We start from the raw sequence: 17,654 nt of genomic DNA, 5'->3' as shown, positions 1-17,654 counted from the left end.
TAAGGTAATCTTATCCATCTTAATGGTAATATAATACCATCTTAGCCATGATTACATTTACTGATTCATTAATGTATTACTGAACAGCGAGGACATGCAACAGAGTGTAGTAGTGACCAGAATGACATGCAGTAATACTACACATACATACCTTTTTTTAAACAAAAAGAAATAACCCAAGAAATATGAATTGACAGAAATAGGTACAATATAAAGTAAATAGAGGTTTCGTCAAGAAATAGACTGTGTATATATTTTTTATGACAGCAGACATATCCTGAAGATTCTCTAAGCAAACGCATGCATGACTAACACCTTTTCAAATTAGCCACAGTACAAAGGAGCTTTTGATGAAAATGTATTTTTGGATATTAAGGGAGTATATAAAATATCTGAGGAAAATTACTTTTCACAGCCCAAAGTAGATCCTCTGTTACAACATAAATTCCAGTATCAGAATTTCAGTTTTTCAATTAATAGTTTCTATTTTCTATGTAATCACAAGGTCATTAACAGTCCCTTGGAATGTATCTCTAGTTTCTGCATTTTAAAATTATTTTTGATGCAATACTCTACAGAAGACTGTACTTGCATACCCAGGAAAATTTGCAACAAATTATCAGCATTTGTGAATTTATACTTCTTCATTTCTGCAGAAGTAAAATGGAGGTGGAGTATAAAGCCCCCTAGCCTCTTCCTGTAGGCAATACTGTTATAATGTGTGCCATCTCAAAGACACAGACTGAACACAGCTAGCGTCTCTGCGGGTGAATCTTCGTCTGTGTATATTATTTTCAATGTCCTCTTGCTGCATTGTGCTCCTTATGTGATATTCCCATTTTAATAATAGTCACATTTTAATGTCTGATTCTCCTGAATAGTCCCAGTAGCTCAACCCCAGTCGGTGCTAACTGCTCTCACCCTGAATTGATTCCCAGAGCCATCAGTGTGTGCGAGAACATAAATAATCCCCTTGGTCTCAAGTCAATGCCTCCACATCTACATGGTCTGGCAATAACACCCACAATTTGATTAATGAGGGCCTAGCTGTGGACTATGAGATAGCATATGCATGACCTTCTGTTGAAAAAACAAAAATAGGAAGAATTAATATTAATAGAATGCTCATTTTTCCCAATAAGAAAGCACTTAAACACTTTCCTCCTTTGCTCTTTCTTTTCTCTGGTGACAGAAGACTAAGCTTAGCTATCAAAGTGGGCAACTATCAGCAGGGTTAGAACCTGAGTTCAATAAAGGGGATGATGTTATTTTTGTTAGAAAAGTAGGCAAAATTGTTAGGAAGTGAGTGAGGCACTTTGACATGTTACAACCAGGGCTGGTCATGGTGAAACTTTATCTGTGTAATCTACTGTTATTGCTTAGTACTTCATCAGGTATGCTGCTAAAGCAGTCCCTACAATGGCTTCTCTGACATTAAAATTTTACTTCCCAAACCAGCTCCATTGTGCTGCTAGATAGGTATCATCTTGATTCACCAATCTCATCACACCCTTGTAAGCTTTTGGGATGACTCTTATTTAGCAAGAAAAACATGTGTCAGCCTCTTACCTTGCTAAGAAAGTATCTCCTTTATTTGGTCTTAGCTCGCTTTCCCAAGACTGTGTCCCAAAATATTGTTTTTATCCTTCGGTGTCTCCTCCCAGCAACAATATGGCACCCTCATACTCATGCTCATGTTAAGTGTACTAAGACAGTAGCCATAACTGTATAAATACGTGTCATGACTAGGTACAAATGAAGCCTCCTCTCCACTTTACTAGAAAAAACATGAATTTGATTGCCAAGTAACATAGTAAGGTGCATAACAATGATCACACAGAGGTCTCATGTCTTTTTCCAAGAGAATGTGAGGTATAATACCCATGTCTTACTATCCTAGGAACTTCTTTGCCTTATTACCTTTCAAACTTTGTTTATAACATATTGCCATACAAATATTTTTTCCTGTATGGTAGGTTGAAGCTCTACAGGTTAGTGTTAACATAGTTAAAATATAATGTTGAACCATGTGTGAGGGAACAGTACTAAATATTTATTCAAAGGACTTTCTATCAAAATTCTTGTTACATATTATTGAAACATACTAATTACGATAACAGTTATAACTACTTTTTATAATAGTGAATAGAAGAAACAGTTTGAAGTTTTTTCTCATGCTGTATGGTAATCTTAAAGAAGATTAATTACCTATTTGGTGATGTACTTCAAAAAGGAGATAAACAAAAAGGAGATAAATGTTCTGACAATGTTTTAATTTTTCAATAAATACAATGGGGTCACATGGTTAGAAATTGCCAATTTCTCACCTTACCTACTTTTATACAGGCAAAGATCTTCCTTGTGAAACAGAATTTCACCTTAGATACTCCAGCTGGGTTTTATATGTAAGAACTATTCTCTATAAACTTGATGCTTATCAAGAATATTTATTGGTAGTGTCAATCAGATGCAGAGTTATGATAGGACAAGGTGATGAAGATGCATAGTGATGAACATGCTCAGTGATAGCTCACTGAGACTCACAACCAATTCACATATTTCAAATTTCCTCAGTTTGTGCTTGAAAAACAGCTTTTCTGTGTTGATAGTCTGTAATTTGATCCAAAAGAATTAAATTTAATGTGATGCTTCAGAGTTTCCATTTTGAATGCCTATTCTAAGAGTATGGAAGTTCATTGCGTTACATAGACTTTGGGTCTGGCTAATTTTGGTATGTGATGCTTCTATTTATCTACAACATTTTTTAAAATAATAAAATTTATAAAATAAAAACTAAACTGTAATGGTTACACAAGTTAAAAATTACAACGCAGATAGCTGTTGATTAAGTAGTCTTTATTTTTGATGCAGAAATATATGGACAAGTGAGGTGCAACCCTTACTTTTGAAATGTTTATAGTTAGCTGTCATAAAAGACAGAGATCAACGTGTTTGAAAATACATTTAGGACACTGGCTATCCAAAAGTATAATGGATCATCTGTTATATTTTTAAATGTCACATTCCTCTGCGTCTTTATGAAGGCTCTTGTTTCAATCTATATGGTTTAGAATTTATTGACTTTATTCTATAATTCAAACCACACACTTAAAGGGAATTCTTAAGAGTTTATGAGCATATAACAAAATTGTTAATCAGAGTTTATACATTCACACATCCAAAGACAGAAACACACATATATCAATTGCACATCAGAGAATGGATGCAAACACTCCAATAATGCTTTGTGAAGGTAACTTCCTTGGTTTTTTGAAATTATCAGAAGTTACAAAAAGTCTATGAGGTTTCAGACCAATTGTACATAAAACCATTATTCCTTACTGAAATGGTTTTTAATGTTATTACTAGACAATTTCTATGATGATATTTTTATAATATGAAAATCAGTGTCTTTTTATTATAGAATTCAGCTTTCTGTAAAACTACAAATTATTAAATCTAAATTCATAGATGCAGCTACATTTCTGGAAGCCATGTTTAGCCAGAGCATGCAAGAAAATAATTTTAGCATTTATATTGTAAGTACTGACATAAGTTTGTCTTCCCTTTACACTTGAAATGAAATACACCAATTTAATATGCAACAAAAACATTTTTCTTTAACTTAAAAAATCGGCCCGAAACCATTACTTGCACAGATCTATGTGAGAGGCAGAACTCCAGTATTACATGTTATCAGTGTTTGAATTTCTGTCTGGTAAATCAAGTCTGTAACCAAATATTTAATAGAAACTTAGATTACTGAAAGCTAGACGCATTTTAAAACAATTTACCTTCTTTTCTTTCTTGTTCAAGTTCAAATAACAGATTTGAAAAATGCAAAGTGTTTTAATATGCTGGAAGGCAAGAGTTCTCATGACTTTTATTCAATATAAACTACAAATCTCACAATCAGGTATTTTTTTAGTATATTTGCTTAAAAGTATATTATTTATCATTCAATGATGGAGTGGGTGAATTTCCTATTTGTTGTTTCTGTAACTCACTGCAGTGCCTATATTCCTGTTTTATGTAAGACAAATTATATATTTTAAAAATGAAAGTTTTGATAAGTAGGGAAATTTATTATTTAAAAATCTGTCTAGGCAAGTCACCAAGTTTTGATTCTGATTATTTTATAAGGCATATAGTGCTTATAAAAACTGTAGTGAATTAATGTTGTGCAAGAGCCAAGAATTTTCAAGAGCTAAATGAGTACCAATAACACATATGAGGGAAAGTGAAACCTACAGATACGAAAAAAAAGGGAATAGACCCAGCCGGTCTCTGCCTAAGCACTTCCTTCTCCTATTTGAAGAATTGCTTTACTAGGTCACTTTATTTTCAGTATATTCCTTGAAATGAGGGAATTGAAAAGATTGTTGAATAGAGAAAGTGTACTTCAGTAATATAAGAATTTTAACAAAAGGAGCATTTCATATATAATCAAGAAGACTTTTGTTTCTACTGCCAATAGTAGTATTTCTATATGACAATTTCTTAATGTTTTTCATGAAAATGAAGATGATTGTTTTCCTTTCTGACCTGAGACTAAGCTGAGACATATAGTGTTTCTTTTAAAGCTCTGATTAAAATTTCCAAGTATGCACAAAAGATTACGTTTTATATTTATCCTTATAATTGTTCAAGATACACTAGCTATGTCTCATTTCAACAATGTGGTATAAGATGGAAGGCCAAAAGATCTTAATACAGGTGAAAAAAATAAGATACAAAAGATGCTACATATGAAGCTGTCACAGCCATGCTGTGGATTTCATCACCAATGCCGAATGAATGATGAAGCCACATGGATTTAATTCTGACTCTCCGTTTATAAAAGATGCATTAGCCACATTTAACACGTGTGCAGTTGAAATTATAACTTGGGTGATGTTTTATACAAAACTTAAATTTACAGCAATATAATAACCAAGCCTTAGGATTTTATGATGCAAAATAAATCTGAGCTATCACTACCATTTAAGAGAAAAGTATCTTATTTCAAGCCACAGATGAAGATATGTCACTCTAAAAGTAAATATATTGTTTTTAAAGTGTGTGTGTGTGTGTGTGTGTGTGTGTGTGTCTGTGTCTGTGTCTGTGTGTGTGGGGATCTGTGTCTGTGTCTGTGTGAGTGTGGTGTGTGGTGTGTATGTACACATAGAGAATGCAGAACACAAGAAACATTGGTTAAGTTTCCAAATTGGACAATATTATGATGCATTGACTCCTATTGGCTAGAAGCTATGGAATATCACAGCCAAACTGGAAGCTGACAGTTTATTTTTCTAAAAAAAATTCAAAATTAGCTGGAATAACAGACACACAGCATACATTAGACCTCCAATGAGGATAATAAGCAAAAGCATGTACACACAATCCAAAGACAGAGATGAAGTTTAGGCCTTTCACTTTCAATCTGTTAAAGGCAGACACCGTACATTTCAAGGTTAGGGGGATATTTGCACAGACAGTTTAATTATTAGTTCACTTTATCTCTGTTGCCTCAATGTGGATCTCAGCTTTTTAATCACTTCTCTACTGGCACAGCTAGTATGTCTACAAGTTGTCTAGAATTTTAATATTGCTAAATTTAGTGATGCAAGTTGTGATTAAATTGCAAAAACTTGTTTAATGCAAAACCTGATTGAAGAGAATACATGCTTATTTAAGGAAAATGTACAACTTTGCAAAAATTATATAGCTCTATATATAGCTTCACATTTAACAGCTTTACCAACCTGCAAAAAAGTTGGTTCTTGCAGAGAACTGCCAGGGTATGTAGTCTGAAATCTGGAGTCGTAATACCAGAGAGCTGTCAGTCAGCCATCCATCCATCTAATTGGCTTCTTACCATCTTTCCATCATGTTTTTTTTATAACTGGTCGCCTCTGGCTAAAATGCAAATCATGAGGAAGAGCCGTCTAGAAAAAGCTGCTGCTTTCTTAATTATCTGTCAGAGTATGGACCAGTGGACCCAGGGCCGCACTGTAGAGTTATGCTAAGCAGCAAGGCATCATGGGAATTGGAGTGACAGCTCATTTTCCTCCTGTGTTTTCTGCGTTCGAATGACAATGCAGAAATATGGGTTTTCCCACACTTTCTCTGAACACCTGGGCTATTGCTCAGGGGAGCACAAAGCCAAAACTGTCACATTTCCAGACATGGTCTTATTGCTGTCACTATGACAGGATTGTTGACAAATGCCAGCAGTCATCTCGGCATCTTGGGAAATGTCTGCCATGATTGTGTCAACAGCCTGACAGAAATTGTTAATGTTTAAACTTCTTCCACTGACAGAATCCTGTCTTGCTGACAACATTTGTCATATGAAACTCAATCTTTGTCAAAGTTGCTTAAAAATTAACACTTTCTCAATTTCTTTCTTTTCCCAGTTTACTGCCTAGCAGTGCAAAATTTTAGCAATATTTTAGCAATATGATTTTAGCAAGGTAATGTAACACAGTAAGTCAGGTCCACATGCCACCTAAGTCTTTCAAGTGTTATAGCTCACAGACATCTTGTCCTTTTGACCTTTTCTACTAGAGTAATTAGGCATTTATATACATATAAAATATGTACCTACAGTTGATATATACAGACATATATATACATATATATATACATATATATATACATATATGTGTGTGTGTGTTTGCCGTAGGATTCAAACTTGTGAATTATCCAAGATAAATAAAGCATCATTATTAAATATGCAATGAGAAAACTTAATCAAGCTTCCCAATTTTTGCTTATATAAAAATCATTTGCAAGTTTATAGGTATACATTAACCAAGTTCTTGCATTAAATATTTTAATTAATACCTTGTTAATGTCATATTTGATCTAAAACATTAACCTGAAAGTTTGAAGAGACATTTTTTGCATGAATCCAAGAACATAAAATATTTAACATGTTATTTCATCAAACTATACTATTGTGACAATATTATTAATTTCTTCATTCTGGCATATCCATTAGGAAGTATTTATGTGAGCATTGTAAAATCAATGGGCTCTTAACAAGGAAACATCATTCTTATCGTCTGCAGGTTTCAGGTTTCACATCTGAGCAAGTATTTCTCTCTAGATACAACACTTAGAGTACGTTGAGGTAGATAAGTCACCTCTAGCTTTGCTTAGATACACATGTCTTCTACATGATGTTATATTTCTCAGCAAGGACATGAAAAGAGGAATTTGTTAAAAGAATTAAAGTGTCCATCTGTCCCTGACAAAATAATCCATGTGAAACTAAGAGTGACATTAGTTAATAATAGTATAGCTATTACTAATTTTAATAGTATTAGATAGTGTGTAACAGTGCATAAACATGGGATACAGTTGCATCAGTGGGAACATTATCACAATAATGTATTATTAAAATAGAAGTCTCCTAAAATGGATGAGTCTAGTAGTGTAATTTTATCCAAATTGCTGCCAAATATGATTTCTAATATTTTACTGGCAATACACCAAGGACTGCCTGTTTTAATGAAATATATAGATTTGTATTTGTCATTAGTGTATTTTAATTATTTTATTGCATTATATATCTAAATGTTATAAATACCTCCAATAGAAGGTATTTATATGATAAGGTTACAAGCATGATGTTGGCAAGTGTATTATGAAATAAATCAAATAATAAATATTTTGGGTATTTCTCTCTTCCATATTTGACTAGTTCCACAATCATGACAAATCAAGCATTGTTACAATGAGCATGGTTGTGCTCTGATAAGATAATATTTAGAGACAGACAGTGATCTGTTTTGCCCTGCAGGCTATAGCTTGCTGTTTCAGACTATGACCTACCTAAGTAACTAAAGTTACTGATTTCAAATTTTTCCTCTAGTTCTCCACATAAGTTGTTTGATACTTAGGATACTTTTGTCATACCACTTCATTGATCAGTTATTTCTCACAATAATATTGAAAACTCTCCTAACTTCCTCATGTCAAAAGTGACAGAGTTAGATGTCGTGACCCCAAATGCCCCAGATTACATAAGTCTGTGATTCTTATATGGCTCTGTCATAACTCAGAGTTTTTTATTATTAAAATTTATGTTTCTTGTAATTCCTATTTAATAATTAACAATAATTTTATTTAGTGAGAATTTCAAATGATAAATATTGAATATCTTTACCTCTCACAATTCCTTGCATTGCCAACCTCTCTACCCTTCAGTGGATTTTAATGACTCTCAAGCATGTGGAAGACAGATTATAGAACTTCCCTAAATTTATAATCCCTTATTGTTCATGTCATTACACACACACTAATAGAAATATATTTCAATATGTGTATATGCATATATATATATATATATAATTTATCCCATTTTTCAGGAAAATGAAACTAATGCAATAGCTTTACTCTGTTTCTTACTTTATCAGGGTTAGGATTTACTCAGCCCCTAATCTAATGAAATTTCACACTTGGTACCTTTCACTACCACTGTGTGGGCAGTATAACATCAGTTGTTACTGACCACAGATGCAGCAAGACTTTGTAAGGAGTGTTTCAATATCAACTCTCTCTGCACCATTTTTCTAGAATTAGACAAGGTATCTCTACTATCTATTTGTTTTATTTTAAATGATATAGGGAATTCATAGAAGCATGAAACTTGACTGTTGATAATGTAGTAATTCATTAAGAAGTCAGAAAAGGTTTTAAAAGTTCCATGGAAGGATTTTAGTTGGGTGCATGAAGTTAAATTGAAATGCAGTCTGGATAGACAAGTGTCCATTCAGAAGACATGAGAAACAACGGTGACCTTGCCATTATAATGTGTTGAACGCCTTGAACTGATGTTAAAGCAACTGAACCTTTCTTGGTTATTTTTGTTGCTTCCTAATTAAGGAGGTTTAATAATTTAAGTAGACTCCTCTCACTCCCTTCTAAAAGAATTGGTCTTCAGCAATAATGCTCCATATTTGTCAACACTGAAAGGAAATTTAACACTTGTTAGTGATTATCAATTCTTTTAGAAAATGTTTACTTTTGTAAACATTGCTCACTCCCAGAAAAGCATGAAATATTCTCCTTCCTACCATATTTGGGGTTCTATGGTCCATAAATGTGCTGTTTTATTTGCTCTTGATTATGTATAATTCATGGGATATAAGATATCTGTACATTAAACAAAATTTTGTGCATATGAATGAAAGAAAGAAGTCAAAAAGTTCTAAGGGCCGCTGATAAGAGCCAGGTAGAAAGTGCAACGAACTTTCACCTCCACTAGGGTTTGAGATGTCATCACATAACCTGAATTTTAGTCTTAAAGTTTCAAAGTTATTAAACAGAATTGTCTGTGGATTTTATAATATGCAAATTGTAAAACATTATAATAACAGTTGTGGGAAACTTATATAGGCATCAAAAATGAGAGCAATATGCCTCATTTAGAACCATATAAATCTAGAATCACAACTCCTCCATAGAGTCCTCTCCATCAGCTCTATAACTGAAATTGGAGGATATGGTCAACACATAGCCAGTGCTGATTATAAGTTGTAAATATATTTACCATAAACATTGCTGTCATGATAGCGCCTGGGGCAACATTCAAAACAATTACAGATGTTTAACAGAACCTCAGCTTCTCTTAGAGGATGCTAATTGCTCACATATGTACATGCATACATCCATACTTGCACAGATACAAGCACACACACAAACATGCACCTCACAGACATATCACACACACACACACGCATGCACACACAGAGATAGATAGATAGATTAGAGAGAGAGAGAGAGAAAGAGAGAGACAGAGAGAGAGAGAGAGAGAGAGAGAGAGAGAGAGAGAGAGAAAGAGGACTAAAACTGGTAATAGGTGCTACTTTCCCCTAATTTTCTATCACAATAAAGTATAGAATTTGCTTCCTGGAAACATTAGCCCTTGATGATTTTGAGCTAGGATTTTTTTCATTATGACATCATAATTCTCACACTCAAAACTGGTATATATTTTTGTGAAGTAAAAATAAAACCATAGATGTAATGTGGACCAATATCTGAAATCTGGGACATATTTGTTTAGAGTGAGAAAAAACTACTTAGATGGACCTGTGACCTGAAACTCAGGAAGCAACCATTTTATCAAGAGACTGTCACAGTTGGCTGTTTTAGGCATAGACAGTGAGGGGTGTGTATGTTTATTCCCAGAGGATATCCAGAGATACATTTTCATTGTTCAAACTCAGAAACAGAAAAAATACACAATCTTCAAACATGATTTGATCAACAAATACTATTTTTGTTCCACTTTTCAGATACCAAATCATTAGGAGGTGGGACCTCATTGGAGAAGCAGGTCTCTGGAAATTTTTGTTTGAAGGGTATATATCATTCCTCCTCTATAACATTAGGAGGTTCTCTTCCATACATGGCATATACTCCACCATCATATTTGTTTAACCACAATGAGCTCAGAAGCAATGGAGCCCAGATACCATGAATTAAACTTTGGAAACTGATCAAATTCAAGACCTTTTTTGTTAGCAGTTCTGTTTGTTTTTTGTGATAGTATAGAAGAATAACCCCTAACCTACTATATAAAAGATCCAACTAAAAAGTGGGGTACAGAACTAAATAGAGAATTCTCAATAGAGGAGTCTAAAATGGCCGATAGACACTTAAAGTGTTCAACATCCTTAGTCATTAGGGAAATGCAAATCAAAACAACTCTGAGATACCATCTTACTCGTGTCAGAATGGCTAAAATCAAAAACACCAATGACAGTTTATGCTGGAGAGGATGAGGAGAAAGGGGAACACTACTTCACTGCTGGTGGGAGTGCCAACTGGTACAGCCATTTTGAAAATCAGTATGGATATTCCTCAGGAAATGGGAATCAGTCTACCACAAGACTCAGCAATTCCACTCTTAGGTATATACCCAAAAGATGGACATTAATACAATAAGAATGTCTGTTCCACTATGTTCATAGCAGCATTATTTGTAAAAGCTATAACCTAGAAAACAACCTAGATGCCACTCAACTGAAGAATGGATAGAGAATATGTGGTACATTTACATATTGGAGTACTATTCAGCAGAAAAAAAAACAATGGAATCTTGAAATCTGCAGGCAAATGGATGGCACTAGAAGAAACCATCCTGAGTGAAGTATCCCAGTCACAAAAAGACACACATGGTATGTACTTACTCGTGTATGGATTTTAGACATGGAGCAGGGGAATGCCAACTTACAATCCCACTGCCAGAGTGGAGGGAAACAGGGAGGACCTTAAGAGAGATATGCATGGTACACCAGAGAATGGGACCGGATCTCCTAAGAAGATTGGGCACATATGGTTGGGGTGGAGAGAGGGAGCTGGAAAAAGAAAGGGGAGAATAGGAGGGGAGAGGAGGACATGGGGGGGGCAAGAATGATGAAGAATAGAGGAGAGCAGGATGAGAGATACCATAATAGAAGGAGTCAATATAGGTTTGAGGAAAGAACTGGCATTAGTGAGATTTCCAGAGATCTACAAGAATGACCCCAACTGTCAATCTAATAAATAGTGCAGAGGCTATCTTAAATGCCCTTCCTGGATAATGAGATTGATGACTAGCTTGCATGCCATCCTAGAGCCTTCATCCATTGACTGATGGAAGCAGAGCCAGAGAACAATTGCTAAACACTTTACTGAACTCCTGGAACCCAGTTGCAGAGAGGGAGATGTGATGACCAGGTTAATAAAACCCACAGAATCTGCTGACCTGAGCCAGGGGGAACTTAAGGAGCCCAGTCTGATTGCTGAGAGTCCAGCATGGGACTGATTCAGACCCCCTAAATTTGGGTGTCAGTGAGATGGCCTCAGCAATCTATGGGGCCTTGGGTAGTATATCTAAATTTATCCCTGGCATACAAATGGAATTTGGGAGCCCATTCACCATGGAGGGATGCTCTCTCAGCCTGGACACATGGAGGAGGTCCCAGGACCTGTCCTGGATGATATGACAGACTTTGGAATTCCCCCATGAAGGGCCTCACCCTCCCTGGGAAGCAGAGTGGGGACTGGGTGTGGGGTTGGGAGGACTGGCGGGGGGCGGGGTAGGAGGGGAGGGTGAGTGAGCTGGGACTGATATGTGAAGCAAGCTTGTTTCTAATTTAAATAAACTATCATATCGTCTGCAAACAGTGAAAGTTTGACCTCTTCCTTCCCAATTTAAGTCAAAGTTTACCCCAATCAACAAAGGCAAAACACATAAACTTACAATGCCATCAGATTCCAATGAAAATAAATGATGAAAAGCTACTCTGTTTTCCGTGAAAGTCAAAAAGAGCAGAAAGGGGAGATTATATTAAAGGGATTCAAAGAAAGCAAATATAGGAGGTACACTGTACATATTTAGTCAGGGATATGAATAAATACTTTACCTGCCACAGTGCTGTAATTAAAAGTATTTCTGCTTGCAATTGTGTGATTATTAGAAAAGAGAGAAAATAGTAAGCCTGAATTAATAAGCTGTCAAATAAAGCTTAGTACATTATTACTCAGGTTTTACATAACTGACATTATTTGTGAGCAGGGAGAAAGGAATAAGACCAAGAAAGCTGAGCTGCAACACAGTGACACTTCAGCACATGAAGCATTTACCACCAATTACCTTACTATTTTGTCTTTACTCCCAGGTTCTATTAAATATCTTGATATCCTTCAGGAAAACATGTCATACACGTGATATAATGAGGTTAATTATAAAACATTGAAAATGCAACTCATTTATATCAAACTTCACTCAGGGGTGTCTATTTTAAGCAAAACTGTAAATTTTGGGTTTATGATTGCATAAACTGGCAAATCATTACACTTTGAAACAAGTACTTTGTTTTGCTTTCCAAATGTTAGCAATTTAATTTTTTAGTGTATATTCCTCCTTGTCTCAACAAGATTTTCTTCCAAGTTTTCTGAAGAACTAAATGGTTCCTCTCTCCAAGAACAGTGATGCTGTGATCTCTCATCTTCTGATATGCTAGTGGCTGATAACACGTTTGAATGTACCGTGGAAATTATGGCTCTGTAATTACTGCCTCCCACAAAGACATCAGCCATCTATCATTCATCTTTCTAACCTGGTAGAGGAAGCCAAATATTCCTGACACAATTAGATCTATCTATATTCGCAGGCAGCAGAGACTAGACAAGGACCAACAGCTTATTTCTAGAACTTCTTTCAAGGAAGATAATGAGTTTTTCAGAGGACAGTTTCTTTGCATAATGATGACAATTCTGCAAAGCAAGTTTCTCCCCTTTACACAAAACTCGAGATTTAATATTTGAAGGCTATTGTTTAAGAAGTTTCAAGAAACGAACTGGCTTGTCTCACATTAACAGCAGAGGTTAACATGCATTACGATCAAGTCCAGCCTCAGTGAAAAATTTAAAATGGTGTGAGGGGATATCTTTTGAAGTTGATGAAGCTACAGATTGAGGTAAGGTGCTCTTGGGACTCTGTGGGTAGAGTCCTAGCAATCCCTTTGTCCTGTATATCCAGGTCACTTGTTACATCAACATCTTGTGTGCAGCCTCCTCAGAACAGAGTGTGAAGTTACATTGATTTGTCACTTTACTGGGTAAACAAATGCTCTCCTGTTCTCCCAGTGAGTCCATTCCCAGAAAGTATTATTAAAAATTAGCAATATTGCAAAGAGGAGTGATGATCAAAGGAATCATGACCAGGCTGGCCAAACCCACAGAGGCAGCTGACCTAAACAAGGGTGAATGCATGGACCCCAGACTGATGACTGAGAGACTAGCATGGGACAGATCCAGCACCCATGCCCCTGAACCTGAGTGTCAGATAAGAGGCCTTGGCAATTTATCGGACCTTGGAGTGTAGATCAGTATTTATTCTGGCATAAAAATGGAATCTGGGAGCCCATTCCACATGGAGGGATGCTCTCTCAACCTGGACACATTGGGAAGGATCTAGGCCCTGCCTGGGATTATGTGACAGATTGTGAAAATCCCTCATGGAAGGCCTTACCCTCCCTGGGGAGTGGAAGGGAGATGGAGTGGGATGGGGGTGTGGAAGGAATGAGGGCTGGGAGAGGAGGGGAGGGAAAGGGAACTGAGAGAAAAAGTTAAATTAAAAAAAGTTCCAGAGACATGACAAAAAATACGTATCTGAATTTACACAGGTGTAGATTGTGCATTGTATACAAGTCAATCAAAAATTATTTCCTATTGTATGTTTGAGTATGTAAAATATATGTCACCTGTTTGATAAAAAAGTTAGCAATGATGAAACCCTGTGTAAAATCTGAAAGGTAATATATATTAGAACATAATATTATGGAAGGATTTAAGGAATGATCTGGTACAAATTTTAAAAGCCACTTTGATGGAGGTCTAAAAACACATGTATTAGATCACAGATCTTGATATTTTGAATTAGTTTTCTCAACTATATCAGGGGTAGGAACTTTGTATGGACAAGTATTACTGTGAAGATTTCTCTATGATCTTCAGCTTATAGTAGTGTACCATGAGTAGCAAGAGCTGACTTAAACAAATTATCTGATCATTGTGATATTAAATGTTTATTTTCAGTTTGTCAGGTTAAAACACGTGGAAAAAGCAAAGGACCAAATATTTGATAGCTGTAATTGTAGCTATTGCTTTACTACAGATGTAACGACCTTTCAATCTTTAGGGATTAGAATATTTACTGTAGTTGGAAACAGTCAAAATAGATAATAGATTCCCTACTCTCTTCCTAATTGCTGAATCAAAACACTGAATAGCTGAGAAGGGATTTATTTATTTATTTTTGTTTTGTGTGGTGTGGTGAGACAGAAAAAAATCAACAAATGTGTCTTCCTTTCAGGTTTTCTATATTTTGTGATATTAAAGAAATCTCTCCATAATAAAGGAAACAATTTATGTTACCACTACAGATCTTATTTTTCTATCCACAAGTTATATAAAGAAAACACAAGTGATTTAAGAGAGCCAAGAACAAATTGAAAAGTAGTATAAAGTACAAAGATGCCAAATAAGATGTTGCCTATGTGTAGGCAATAGTAATGTCCTTCTAAAAGAATTCCTGTCAATGACGTTTAACACAATGGGCTGCTGCATTTTGACATGAGAATTTGGGTATAGCACATGTCAGTCTGGCCACTCCATCACAGAAATAACGTCCAAATGTGCAGCAGATGGTAATCAAATTTGACTTGAGGCTTTTGAAGATATATGTTAGGATTAGCCAGACGTGGACTACACAACTCAGAAATTAAGGAATGTCGAGTCTACAAAAGGAATGCGATGATAATTTGGAGTGTTAAGATCAGGTGGTGACATGAGCCATTCCCAGAACAGCATGGGATGTGACAAGACATGAGGCGGGGTGATAGAAGGCGTTAGCAAAGTCATGCATGAATGACACTTCCTGACTTCTCTAGTAACCCTCTGGTATATTAACACAAATCTAAAATAGCATAGCATCTGAACAAGTGCTTATGACAACTCCCAAGTGTTCACATACATAAAGGACATTTGCAGCTTCTAAGTGAGTGTGCTCTGTGGAGGAGGGTTGTAGAACCCTACCCACACTCCATATGGCTGCCAAAATGTCCTCATTGTGATCCGGATGTGAATTAATGACAAGCATCAATCATTACATTCTTACAGAGCTCGGAGGTGGTGGCTCACTGCTAATTTATCAAGACACTTATTCTACAGATAACAAATATCCTACAGAAGAAACTACAAAATAGGTCACTGTAAATGAAAATAAGTGAAGAAACATCATGATCACAATCATGGTCTCCAACTCATGACATTTCAACTAGGAAATTATGAAACCAAAATATCGTTGCTTTTAATTAGAGTTGATTTACATGAAAATCAACCAGAAAACGTTTGATGTTTAGCTTTGCTTTACTTATCTGAAATATGGGATTTTTGAAAATACTAGTCTTTTGTTCTGTCATCCACCTCCTACCACCCCTCAGTTGGCATATTATGTTAAAGTGGCTTGAGTTCAAGGTCTTATGCCATGAAAAAATATTTGGAAAGTAACTCCAGACTTCTGTTTGATAGTAACTCCAGACTTCTGTTTGATGAGTTCTGTAGTCATAAACTCATTTAAATTTTATCCTAATGTTATAGACTAAGTATGAGCACTTTTATCTTTGTTTTAAGTGAGGAACAGCTAAATACAGACAGGCCTAAGATTGTACAGTTAGTAACTGTAGAGCTTAAGTCAATCAGATTAAGCTAGTGTCCTAATTCAAATTTTTCAACCACTTTGTCTTCCAACATCATCTTTCCACATATTTTATCACTCACCATCTGCTATAAGGACAATGTACAACATCACTATAATAAGGCTCTTGATTATGGTGTTGGAATTTTTTGAAATCACAGGCATTTGCCAAAGGTATCTACAGAATTGTATAAAGCTGAATACTGAGCTCACTCGTGTCCTGTATCTTTACAAAAGCTTGGGGAGACTTAAGGACATCATTCTACTTTTTTGAACTCTAATTGTTTGTTTTTTATAAGGCAAAAGCATTTCTGTAGACAATTAGGATTATGATATACATATGAACATAGTTACTGAAATTAGAGTAAATTATATTATGATATGTTTCTACTTAAAACCAATAGGTGCCATCCCCTTCAGGACCTTGCTTTTTATCAGACCATGGTTGATTATGCGTTATTTCTTATCTTATTATATAGCCCATCCTTTAGACTGGATAATCTTGATTGTTAAAGAAGGTATTAAGTTTTCTGCAAGCTTACACTTTCTATCAGAGTCAGCAAATAATGTTTTCTAGACATGTATAAATGGTTTGCCTTAGTGCAGTGGTTTGAGGCACATTACTGAGTCATAAACTCCATGGTTTATAAGCAGGTATCCTCGTCTTCATAATACCCAGAGCAAATGCTAAAGTATACTTTAAGATCAAAGTTATGTTATTGCACACTTTTCCTAATAAATGCAAGTAGCCTTGTAAATAGGAAGTTCTTTTACTTCTGACTGTATAATATAGTCTTGTACATCTAATATTATGTTAGTATAGTTTACACTGCAAAATATTCTCTGATGTTTTATGGCTCTACTCAAAAGAAGGAAATGCCATTTTCTGACAACTTGAATCTATCTGATTTCTGAGAATGCTCATGCTCAGTTGCAGCTGGTGACAGTGAGCTTGTACCATGTCCCAACCAGAGACAGAAAGAGGGATTTCATAGTTCTTTATCATCATGTCATTTGACAAAAGAAATTGTTTATCAATGGGATAACAAGTTACACTGGCATAAGACATGTGCCATTATTACCATTTGTGCCCTAATGATTGGTAAACAACTGTCAAATGCATTAGAGAGACTATTTGTAACCCTTTGGCCTTAAAAAGCATGTCAGCAGCCTACAGATCCTGAAGTACTCTGGTCAAGATTGAATATGTTTGGCCTGAAGTAAAGACCTCCTCAGTAAGGTGAAATCAGTGAGTTGTTTTAAACCATTGTTTGGGTTGGTTTGTTATGTAACAGAAACTAAGTGGTAAACTCTAATACAAAGGTATTCTGAAAGATTGTGGTGACATTACACTCTTTTATATTAATCTAATTGGTGTGATCTCTATATTATCTTTAATACTTAGAAAAGATTT

The sequence above is a fragment of the Mesocricetus auratus genome, unplaced genomic scaffold, assembly GCF_017639785.1.
Source record: "Mesocricetus auratus isolate SY011 unplaced genomic scaffold, BCM_Maur_2.0 Super-Scaffold_100021, whole genome shotgun sequence".
Lineage (NCBI taxonomy): Eukaryota > Metazoa > Chordata > Mammalia > Rodentia > Cricetidae > Mesocricetus > Mesocricetus auratus.
The sequence above is the reverse complement of the archived record's forward strand: the minus strand, read 5'-3'. Positions refer to the sequence as shown.